The following is a 13,152-nucleotide window of genomic DNA, read 5'->3' as shown; positions in this document are numbered from 1 at the left end:
TGAATTATGGGATATTCTACATCGCAATTCTTCAGCGTTTCCAATGCAGTAGTCGAAAACTTGTTGTCTTCTGCTCCTAATGGCACTGCCAGTGTTCAAGTTCACCTTTGAGCTTCAAACATCACACGACGTTGTTATTATCTAAAAGGTCTTTAAGTCTATCCATCAAGGAGTCAAAAAGAGTTTCTATTTCTTTGGTTTTCAGAGCACTTTCTATTATAAGTAATACCTTTGCCAGATCGATCGATTCTTTCTGAACAATCTCGCTGAGTGAATGAGTTATAGATAGAATATCACATAGGCAAAATATCCCAATTAAAAATTCAAACTTGCACACAGCTGTGATGAGTATCGTTGCTTTTCCTACTGTTTTCTTATTGTTCCAGCTACTAATTTTTGTCAGAGCTTTGACGATCAATAACAATTTTGCGCAAATTTGGATTACTGCAACTTACAGTTGAAACCATCTTGTTTCACATAACTGGGTAAGTATTTTTCCTAATGCGGTTGGGGTACCTGTCCTAGAAAAAGAAAAATATGTTCGCCCCTCTTAAGGTATTGCGTCCATACCGATTAATCGTGTCTTAATAGATGAAGAAATACTGATGTTCAATTTGTGGGAATAACAGAGAGTAACTGCAGCATATTCCGTTTCTTTTCTTATTTTGTTGACCGCTCCTGTTCTGATAGATGTGGATAATTTCTTCAAGAAAGATTCGTCCAAAGACAACTGCAGTGAGAGATAAACTCTTCATCAGTTTGGGTGTGTTCGCCAACAGCCATAGACGACATAGTTTCACTTTCTACTTCGGAGTCATTAGAGCTAAAAAATGCTCGTTGCACAATGGTTTTAGCTATCAGCTGTTGTCTTTTCTATGTTGGAAAACTTGAATGATAATGGATAATGAAATATCCCCCATTTTCCTCCTCTGAATCCGTCACTGGTATGGGACAATTTTCTTAAGGAAGTTAACTTCAATATATTTTTTCTTTATTGGTTAGACCAAATTTCCAAAACTATCATCTGTGTTGAGATTGGCCCACTCACAAGCATACAGAACTCGCCACCTTCTCTCTGGTGTTCAGAGTAGTACATGCATCTATGATCCCCGTGTTTATATGCATATACTCGTACATGCCATAGTCCAAATGAAAGCAAAACTTGGAAGTACGCATTTAATTGGACTAGCATGAAAACGTAACTAACTAATAATAAAATAGTTTTGTTTTCGAAAAGTTCAAAAAGAATTTCACTTGTTAGTTACATTTGCATCAACCAAAACCAATATATAGCCCACACACACACACTCACACGCACTAACAGACGTGCACATGCAACCTAGACAAAATTGGATATGTGAAAAATAAATTAAAGCTTTTTAATTGGCACATTTAAAAAGATAAAAAATAAAACTATTTTTGTGAGGAATTTCAGAAAATTAAACACATTTTAACAATTTGTTTTTGAACGAAAAAATAACTTTATTGGTTTCGGGTTTTTATTTGAGTTGGATTTAAAAAATTTCGAAATTAATTTGATAAAAGTGCAGAGTTTAGATTCCGTTACAGTTAGCTAATACGATTATGTTCGCACTCGGTGCTCTTCGATGGTTGCAAAGCAATTTTTAATTTATTTTTATTTATTTTTTTATGCCTGACATTTTGTTGAAATAACAGTAATACAGTTAGTTGAAATCAATGCAAAAGAGTATGCGATTCAAAGCGTATAACAGTACTAATGTATATTTGATTATACTAGTGTCCCGAGCGGAATATATTATGTTTTTAACACCCAGAGGAAAGCTTTAAAGACCCTATAAAGTATATATATGTGACCTGGTCTACGGAAAGGGGGCTTAGGTGTCAAAAAAATCAATTTTCACTTTTTAGTTGATTCGGATGGAAGATGAGAGTTGTTTATTTTTTCTTTATTATTTTTTTTTTATTATTTTCGCACGTTAGCTCCCTTTTCGTAGACCAGGTCACATATATAGAAGTACAGCGTACCGATTATCCAATCCTCTACTCCTTGGGATAATTTAGCTACATTAAATTGCTTCCTGCAATCCTTTCGTATTAACTTCTAATAATGCTCTAATTATTTAAGAAGAAGACACCTTACTTAATTCAAATAAGTTAAAACCATCCATTAGTTACGGCACAGACACTCATGCTTCCTGAAAAATAGTGCAAGGATTTTTGATTCCACTCTTTAACAATAACAATGAAAACAGTCATTCATAATCCCTTTACATAAAATTGGATTTAGGATTCACTGACTTTAGCAAAGCATTCGATAAAATAAATCTCTTGACTCTCTTACGAGTACATAAACTTGATCTTCCGAGCTTTCAACCAAGATTTCTTCAGTGGGAATCTTAATAATAAAACACAACAAGCGATGTTTAAGGATACTTTTTCAGATTCAATTAAAGTCTCTTCAGATAGTCCACAAGGTAGTCTTGACCCGATCTTTGGCTAAAATTCTCAAATATTTTATTACATGCCGCTTTTTAAATCACATACTTCAATTGATGAAAGGTGTCTGTTGCAAACATACTAAAGCAATTTGGTTGCTTGGTGCATTAGAAATGATTTGCCATTGAGTCTCAAAAAATGTAAGATAATGTGCTTTCCTCTTAGATCTGAGTTCCAGTCTTTATGTCATTAAAGACTATTTATCAGAACATGTTTTTATCTTTGATGATATGAGAGTTACTATGGTCCCTAAGTTTAATTTTAGTCTTCATACTTACATCATAGTCTTGAAAGCAAAAAACTATTCTTTATGTCGACTGGTGCGTTAGAATCTGCTATATTTATCGATTGTCCAATGAGAATTTCATGGCATTTCATCAATTGGTAGTGAAGTTATTGCGTTTCAAGTGTCAGTATGTTTGTTTTACCGGTGCGAAAATGAACTTCGAACAAAGAACCAACATTACATTTTTTTTAAATTGGTAAAACTTTTACCGAAACGTTTCAATTGATGAAAGAAGTTTATGACGATGATTGCCTATCTCGTAGGTAAAAACACAAGTGGTTTCAACGTTTTCAAAGTGGTCGTGAGGACATAAATGACGATCAACATGTGGGCCAATCAAAATCCGTGATCACCGCAAATTCCATCGAAGCTGTGCGTGAATTCATCAAAAATCAGCCGAAATCATCATTGAAATTCATGGAAATGGAATTGAACATCTCCGAAACATCGATTTATCGCATTTGGCCCGAACATTTGAGCTTACGAAAGGTGTGTGTACGGTTTGTTCCGCACAAATTGACTGACGACCAAAAATTTCTCAGAATCCAACATTCGAAGGATGATTATTTGACCAAAAATCGCATTTTAACCATTAACCACTCCCCGTATTGACCTGACATGGCACCGTGCGACTTCTTCCTTTTCGATAAAATGCATTTCCCATGAAAGGAAAGCGTTATGCAGACGTAGAGACCATTCAAAAGCTAAAACATTCATTCGACATGCTTTTGGACCGTGCAAAAGCTATATTGAAGCAGAAGGAGACTATTTTGAATAAAATAAATTGATTTTGCCGAAAAAAACATTTATTTTGTTTTTTTTTTTAAGTACTGTTTACTTTAGAACACAGTAAGTTCGGGAGGCCTCCTGGAGGAGGAAATACGTGTTTTTAACTCTTATGTTCTTCAATTCTACATGCAATGTATATATCGGTAATCCGAAAAGTAGCATTCTTTAAGAATTTTCTATTGGGACACCTTGTTTTACAGTGCTTCCGACATAAAAGTAATATCCTGATGGTTTCTTGAATTCTAATCTCTAATATTGACGTGCTGCCCTTAGTGTGTGGTGTGCGGCCGAGTCGTATCCAAGTTTAATCATAAACTTGGATGCCCCGCCGGCCTGCACCAGCTCTTTTACTAGGTGCGATGGTACATGCAGGGTTGCCCTGGTTGCTATAGCTATGAAACATACAAATTTTAAAGTTTTTTAGTCATTATACAAACCCTAATCTTTCCTTCACATATAGCCATGTAGTATAACTTGTAGCTCAGTGCCGCTAGACCGCAAATATGGCCCCCATTAACAGATGTCTTCTGAATTTCTATTTTTCGATTTTAGATAGTCTGTAGCACCGGTGATAGACTTGTACGTTTTATATAAGTGTTTTGCCATCTGTTCAATGTATTCCTTTGTTAATAGTAATATGATCAGTATCGTGCGCATTCTTCACTCCAGATTTTACTGCGAGACCCTCATAATTCTTAACGAATTTCACCCCCTCTGTTAGTAGATTTGCATTACAGGTTTAGTGTGCTGCTTGTGTCACTGCTATCCATACCATTGCCCTGGTGCTGGGTGCGATGTCTTTCTTGTTGATCTCTACTAGTCTAGCTCCGTGTAACCACCCCAGCCGTGGTTATAATGGCATTTTAGCGTTAAATCGATATCTCATCGCCACATGCAATCATTTTGATTCGGTCGTGGTACCAGCCAGCATCTGTGGTGCCGACGGTAGTAGACCCGGATTGCTTAATGAAATTTTCAGCGCCACGCTCATCCGCACAGCTTTCAACCGCTTCCATTGGGCTCTGATATTTTTACTATGGGATTTTCTTCAACCAATGTATACCAATGATAATGTAGTTCCGAACCATATCTGCGGGTGTCACGTTTAATTTAAATTTTCGCAACAATTGGGGTCGTACGTCAGCAATAACTCGACGAATACTCTCCTCTTGTTTCGTTAGTTGCATCACATGTGGTGCCGGGTGTGGGTAGTAAGACTGCGTTCAGAGGAGAACTCATTTTGTTGTTTGTTATCGGCCAATTCCCTTTTGGTGTCACTCATTGTCACACGAGCGACACGAGTGCGATCACTTGAATCCCTTCGTCTTTCCCTGTCATCCCCTCACCTATAAAAACCGGTTTGTAAACATAACCATACAATAGCATTAAGAGCCGAGTCATTGTGCATGTTGGAGTGTATCACTGGTTTTTAACCACATAGGAATGTTTGAAGAACTCTATTAAATTTTGCTTGCTTTAAGGAATGCATTAATTTAATCAATGTTTATTAAAATAGCATTTTTGCTCAGAGCTCAATTTCATACGAACGTATTAATGCCAATTCTCTTCCAACTGACATCATTTGTCTTTATTTCATATCGAATTATTTTGATACGAGTTTCTTCCATTAAATTTCATTATCATTTATTAGCCACTAATAAAATATTATTTTCAAAAGTATTAAATTACATATAGACCTATGTATGTATATGTGTGCTGTATATTGTTGAAAAGCTTTTAAGGCGAACTGCCTAATCAATAATTCGTCGAGCCACCTGTTGTATTGAATTAATATTTGCTTATCATGGCTTTCCGAAATATTAGTGTACATACTGTATGTGGTATATACATTTGTATGTACGAGTATATAATGTATTGTGATAACAACAAAACTGCAAGCTAGTATGTTTTTCGGTTTTGGATAGCATATTGTATGTTGGTATGCCAGAGTTAACATTGGAACGAATAAATGATATTAAATTTGAAGTATATTTATTGATGTGTTTATATTTTATATGTAAATTGTCTGAGTTAGCGTTTTCGTAGATTAGGGTTCATACAGTTTTGTTTGGAACGTCACTTTGTTTATGTTTAAAAATCTCCCTATATCAAATCTATTACAATTATTTTGCTTTCTAGAGATAAAATGTTGTACACTTGCAATTAGTGCTTAATGAAGTCTTCCTACTATGACAGCCTAAACAAGGCAATTTTTGGGAAAAATTAATGCAAAAATTGTTTCGAAATTTTAAGGGAATATATATACGTATGAATATTTTAAGAAGCACAGGATAATTAATAAAAATTAATAAAATTTTTTGTGTTACATGTGATCTCTGCGAAAGGAAAAATGGCTGCTTAAAAAAATTAAATTATCTTCAAACTGGGGTCGTTTTTGAGCTGCTCAAATACAATGTTTGATAAGATCAAAAAACTGGCAGGTCGTTTTAAAAAGAACTATATAGAAGAAGCAAAAATATATAGAACAAATTTTAAATAACAATTACCCGTTTGAAGAACAATAAAGCGGCATGGGCCGATGGATTTCCGGCCAAGCTTTCAAATACGGCGACGAAAAACTGATAAGTTACATTAATCAGCTTCTTTGTAGAATATGATCTCACAATCTGCGCCAACTACCGGGGCATAAGATTCTTCAACATCGAATATAAGGTTCTATCGAGGGAATTGTAAGAAAGATTAAAACCCACCGTCAACAAACTGATTGGATTTTATCAGTATGCCTTCAGGCCTGGAAAATCATTACTGACCGGATATTTACCATGGCCGAATCTTAGAAAATACTCTCTATGGCATTATGTTGAACTTGGTATCCACGCAAAGTTATTACGGCTGTATAGCTGACATTGAGCAACACCAAAAGCTCCATCAGGATCGGGAAGGGCCCCTCCGAGTCGTTCGATACCAATCGAGGTTTCAGACAAGGCGACTCCATAAAGTGTGACTTCCGAGCTGAATAGAGAAGGTATAATTTTCTACAAGAGTGTACAACTGATGGCGTACGTCGATGACATCGATATCATAAGGAAGCGAAGCAAATGAAACTGGTGGCGAACGAGGGCAAGACGAAATATGTGCTATCATCAAACAAACAGTCATCGCACTCGCGACTTGGCTGCCCCATCACTGTTGACGCTCATAACTTCGAAGTCGTTGATAATTTCGTCTATTTTGGAACCAGCATTAAGACCAATAACAACGTCAGCCTGGAAATCCAACCTAGAATAACTCTTGTCAACAGGTTCTAATTCGAACTGAGTAGGTAATTCGGAAGTAAAGTCATCTGTTGACGAACAAATATCACACTCTTTAAGTCATTCAATATTCCCGTTCTGGTATATGGTCAGAGGCATGGACGATGACAACATCTGATGAGTCGACGTTGCGAGTTTTCGAGAGTAAGGCTCTACGGAAGATTTATGGTGAAGAAGACTTCCCCTCTGTTGGAAAGACCAGGTGGAGAAGAATCGCCAATTAGCGTCTATCAGCGAAAAGTAAAAACGACTGACGTGCTGTTGTATACTCAACTAAAACCGCGTAACCGCTGTTTTCGCCCAAAAACAAGAAGAAGAATAATAAAAATATAATAACATAACATAACATAAGAGAACCCAACCTCACTTCAAATCGACATTTATTAATATGGTAGTCACATGCTCGAACTACTCCTCCTTTTTTTGACGTTTGCAACAACAAACTTATATAAAGAGTTGGTGCTAAAATTAAAAAGACTTATGGTGTACGAGGTGTGCTCAAAAAGTATCGCGAATCGTAACTGACAGTTTTTTTCGATTGCAGGGGCGCGGTGCATCATGAGTTTTTTCCGCAGGGAAGAACGGTCAATAAGGAATATTACCTGCAAGTTATGCGCAATATGCGCGAAGCAATCCGCCAGAAACGCCCGGATTTGTGGAAGAACAAAAATTGGCTTTTGCACCACGATAACGCCCCTGCTCACACATCGTTGCTTGTGCGCGACTTTTTGGCCAAAAACAACACACTAATGATGCCGCAGTCACCGTATTCCCCAGATCTGGCCCCCTGTGACTTTTTCTTGTTCCCTAAACTGAAGAGGCCCATGAAAGGACGACGTTACGCTTCTCTTGACGAGATAAAGACGGCATCGAAGGAGGAGCTGAAGAAGATAAAAAAAATGAATTTGAAGTGCTTCGAAGATTGGAAAAACTGTTGGCACATGTGTATAATATCTCATGGGGATTACTTTGAAGGGGACAAAATAGATATTCATGAATAAATAAATAATTAAAAAAAAAAACACAAAATTCTCGATACTTTTTGAACACACCTCGTATTCATCCAAAATCAGTTTCCAAAACCTTAATTTTTTTGGATGATTCGAGGTTAAAGGCTATAAGACAAAACTTCGAAGAGTTACAGAGTTCATTCTTAAAGAAATTATCATTTCACTAATTTGGTTTCCTCCACAACAATTATGGTCCAACCCTAATATATGTATGTATGTATACGAATAATTTTCGTATATAATAATATGCTTTATTGATTGGCAGGTATTACAATTGATTGATACCACAGTCGAAAATGTTATATAATATGAGATGTCAATGATAAGGCAGTTACATAAATATTTTATGCCGAAATGGTGGCAAATGTATCATCTTCAATAATTCGAGTAAATAAATGAAACAGGCGGATAACTGTACGTGGCGAGAGCAAGTGGAAATATTTTTTTGGAGGAAATTACCATTCCTCACATTCACATACATACACACATGAATATCAAAATATGTACTTGGTCGTTAAATTATTAAAAAACACGTAAAATGTTGCACAAATTTTTATTTGTTATGTTTGTGTGCTTGAACCCACAGTATAATGCTTTGTTTGAGTGATTTAACGTTTTGTGTATTTTCGAAGTTGTATTTTTTCCTTTTGTTATTATTTTTTTTTTGTTGTTTTTGACGAACACTTATGATTGCTGTCTAAAAATAATCCAAAGCCATTTGTTCGCTCTGCGTGCTTGTTTGTGCTTTCTGCTTGCTTTCGCGCAGTTGGCAACAAGCGATTAAACTGATAAGCGCACGGCACATGTTTTGTTGGTGCAATGAACTTAAAACGCTTACACATTGCGCGTTGTTGATTAGTTCTAGTTGCTTATTTATTTTTTATTCTAACGCTGAAGCTGTGCTTCGCAGAAACGCACTTATCTATTTATATACTTATATAAGGGCTTGTTGGTCTAGTGGTATGATTCTCGCTTCGGGTGCGAGAGGTCTCGGGTTCAATTCCCGAACAAGCCCTCTGGGTAGACTTTTTGATGATATTCTTTGATTTGTTTGCAGTTGTAAAGTGAAAGAAAAACAATAATAAATAGAAGTATTTGGAGATCATTAACAAAAACGTAAAAGAAAGACACATAAGAAGAATATTATAAAAGTTGTACATTACTTTAAAAAAAAATACAAATGTTTTAAAAAAGTGTTATTTTCGATGTAAAAATCGATTAAAGCTCTTTATTAGCAAAATAATGCAGTTTTGACACGTGATTTTGGCATCAAAGTAAGATTTTTAGAAGTGAAATTAACTTATTTTGCCAAGTGTCCGTTAATATATCTCTTATGTACCTGGAAGACGGAAAAATTCACGGAATTCAGGATAAGAAGTTGGGATGAAATCGTTGCTAAAGCTATTATTTATGACTTGTCGTGCATGAATTGGACGATGTTGATATGGGCGACCTTTGTTTTTAACAAGACGGCATTTCATGCCAAACAGTCAAGGAAACAATATACATATGTATTGAAAAAAGCTGTGAGTGAGCTTATTATCTCTTGTTGCCTCTAATAAAGTGCGATTTAACACCTCTAGACTATATTTTGTAGGGCCATGTGAAGTCGCTTGTCCATGCAGGTAAGCCCAAGACGACTGACACCGTGGAAGACGATTGCTGGAAAACGTTTTAAATAATTGGGCCTCTCGGCTAGAGTTTACTTGAGTTAGCCGCGGTGATCAATTACCCAAAAGTACCTTTAAAACATAATAACAAACCTAATCTATATAATAGAGGTAAATTCTTTTCCATAATATTAAATTGTATGTGTTTTATTTCTTCTTGAAGCCGACATGTTAAAAAAAGATTCTTTATCAGCGAAGAGGGGGCTTCTTTTGGAGATAAGTAGAGTGTCACAAAGCATTGCGATAATATAAGTGAAATTACGCTGATTTTCCATGCTGATAATAGCGATGTGATTTAAAATGTCATGAATCCGATGATCGCTCGAATACATATGTATGCTGTATGTTTGCAAGCTATTGTTATCTTTCTCAGAGGACACCTAGGCGTTAAGAATTTACCAATTAATTTTTCAATTGCCTTACCAGTGGAAAATAGCATCTATTGACAAAAATTATTCTGCGATGTATGTCGAGGCTGATATTGTTGTTGTTGTTAATGCCGGTTCCAAGATAGGCGAAACTATACTTCAAAGCTATGGCCGAGTTATGACTTAGGTGTGTACTATTGTGGGCATAAAATAGTAAGACTATTTATTTTGTTATATTCTGAAGTACATAAAGCGTGTTTGGTAATTTTTACTATGAATGCAGAATCAAATTTTTGGTGTCGAAACGTTCAGAATGTTGCAAAAGATTGCTTACCGCGAGCAAGTATTTTTGTTTGATATAAATTATTCAAAGAGGGACGGGGCCAGGACGGTCATCGACATCAATTGGTGATCAACACGTCAATAAGATAAAGGAATTGGTGCTCGAGAATCGACGATTAATAGTCAGAGATTTTACAGACATCGTTGCAATATCGGAGCTAAGAAAAATGAGAGCACGATTGGTTCCAAAATTATTCAATCTTTTCGAAAAATAGCGTCGCCTTAACGCTTCTGGAACAACGCTTTCCGGCTACGAGAATTTTATTAAATGTATTATTACTGGCGTTGAGTCCTGGATCTACGACCCGGAAACACACGTTCAGTCGACCAAATATCGTGGCAAAGGTGAAGCGAAGCCGAAAAATCAGGTCCAAAATCAAGGACATCTTGACTGGTTTCTTTGATTGTCGAAGTCTGGTGCACTCCGAATTCTTTTCGACGGGCCAAATGGTTAACAAGGAATACTATTTCAGTGTTATGCGTTATTTGCGGGAAGTTATTCGTAAAAAAAATTGGAATTATGGGCCTAAAGTTCTTGGCTTTTGCACCACGGTACTGCAACTTCGCATACTGCATTCATTTTTCATGAGTTTTCGCCAAATTTTCCACCAACATCGGTGTGATTTCTGGCTATTCAGCACACTCAAACTACCTCTCTCGGGAAATTGGCCAAAGGTTATTCCGGATATTTATTTTAACAACTGTTTCAAAGATTGGAAAAAACGTTGCCACAAGTTCATTACCTTGAATAAGACGACATAGGTTTTGAAGTATAAATTAAGAATTTTACAATAATGAACAAAGTATTACTATTTTCTGCTCATATTAGTTTATCGATTCACGCTTTTTTTTCCAAAATTTGGCGCATGGTAAAAATTTAGTCGATACTAATTGTTAATCGAACTTTTTCAGAATTAGGCAATGGAAGATCTATTCTATCGTCATCAATTGGGGAAATGAGTTCGCCATTTGCAGATGTTACACTTCCACTGTCGTTCAGCAGTGTGGAGGAGGGTGTTGCCTCCACAATTTAAGTATGCTCAGAGCTTCAGCCACTAGATCACCTCGCCCTACAAGAGTAGAGTCTTTTAGTTTGCAATCCTGATAATAAAATATCTATTCATCTAATTACCTATACTCGAGTTACCTTCCAGAAAAATTTAGACTTAAAATACTCGTATAATTGTTTAAAACCGTTCCAAAAATAGTGCCATATCTAATCCGTTTCATTGAAACAAAAAAGGTTTCTGCTCTGCTTTTTAACTGATCATCAGAAAGATTTTATATTTCACTTTTCTCCGCTGTGGCAACAGCTGCCGGTATTAAAAACTTATGATTCCTTGGCCTATAGCAACAATTTTTCTGGTGTTGTTATGTGATCAATTTACTTTCTGGTCTCATCCGTGGATTTTGTTTTATTTTTTAATGTCTACTATTGTTGCATTTTGTAAATGATCTTCATGAATAATATTAAAAACAACTAAAATTTTTTTCTTGGTAGATAACTTGAGATTTAGGATATTAACTCTTAAGGAGTTATATGCAGTTAGAAGGATGAAAAAAATCGAATTTGCCGGGTTTATTCCGAGAAAAATTTTAAATTTATTGATCCAAACATTTGTGTCCTTTGACTGAATTTTAGGATTTAGTATTAGTAAAAATATTTATTTGGAAAGGAACTACAGTTGATCTCCGGGAGATCCTCTCAAAAAAGACGTTATGCGGTGACCATATCCCTAAACTAGATTCTCTTAAATCAAAAAACCAAACAGATTTCTTTAACGTAACGTAAAATCTAGTAAAATATATGGAAGAAATAAGCAAAATAAAATTTTTTGACAAAATGGCGGTTTCTTAATTTTGCACATGTCTTTTTCTCCAAAAGAAGTTGCTCATTTGACGGAAATGCCGATATCGGATCGTTATCTAATATAACTGTCATACAAACTGATCGATCAAAATCAAAATAAAATTTTTGTTATTCCCTTCTATGCCATAAGAGATGTACCTGTGAAGGGTATTAGAGCTTCGGTTCAGCAGAAGTGAACGATATTTTTTTTTCATATTTTTAATTTATCAGAAATATATATATATTGGTAAAGCATATTTGTCAATAGTCGATGAATGAATGTGCTTTTGCCACGGATTGGCATGGACCAATATATCCGCTCGTATTTGTCGCTCATACGCACTGGTGAATGGCATCAACAACACGCAGCAAAAAGCGCTGAAAACAAGAAGTGACAGCTGTAAAAGGCAAATGTTGGATATTGCCAAAATAATTTACGCGCGCTCACACACACACGCACACACAGCCACTCAAAGGCATGAATATTCAGAACAACATCTAAATAGTTGCCAAAAATGCCGGCCGCTGGTGGGTGGCTGTGAGGTTGACAACTGCCAATGTTACAATGTAAAATAGAAACAAAAATAAAAACGACAACAACTCACACATGCTGCTTTGTTGTTGTTGTGTGAATATAACGTTATCCACTGAGCGCTGCGGAAAATTCTTCATTTTCAACCGAAAATAGATGTTGGCGGAAAAGTGCTTTATTGTTGTTGTGCTGCATGAATGTAACAGTGTAGAATGTCGCTATTGTTGTTGGCTTTCTGTTTATGCATTTAAAATTACATTCGACGAAATGCATTTATACCCGCTGCTTAACGAAATTTTCCACACTAATTTGCCAGCGCCGGGGCGCATACAAAAATAGACGCACTCACACTGGCATACAGGAACACAAGCACATGCGAACACATAAATTGGCGCAGCTGCGTGTGCATTTCCACATATGCATGCATGTAAATAGTACGCAACAACAACAAGAACAATAACCACATGAGAGTCGCTCGTTTAGCATAAATGGCAAGCGACAAAGTGCCAGTCTGACCTCCGACCGCCACCGCCCCTGCCCGCCAGGTGCCTGT

The 13,152-nt window shown here is 36.2% G+C and overlaps 1 non-coding gene across 1 annotated transcript; it reads left to right on the top strand.

Moving 5' to 3' along the window:
- The first annotated feature begins 8,781 nt into the window (after positions 1-8,781).
- Positions 8,782-8,853, top strand: Trnap-cgg (transfer RNA proline (anticodon CGG)). The gene has a single exon. It is a non-coding gene; the product is annotated as a tRNA-Pro (tRNA).
- The last annotated feature ends 4,299 nt before the right edge of the window (positions 8,854-13,152 follow it).

Source organism: Bactrocera dorsalis, chromosome 4 (genome assembly GCF_023373825.1).
Source record: "Bactrocera dorsalis isolate Fly_Bdor chromosome 4, ASM2337382v1, whole genome shotgun sequence".
NCBI classification, from domain to species: domain Eukaryota; kingdom Metazoa; phylum Arthropoda; class Insecta; order Diptera; family Tephritidae; genus Bactrocera; species Bactrocera dorsalis.
The sequence above is the reverse complement of the archived record's forward strand: the minus strand, read 5'-3'. Positions and strand labels throughout refer to the sequence as shown.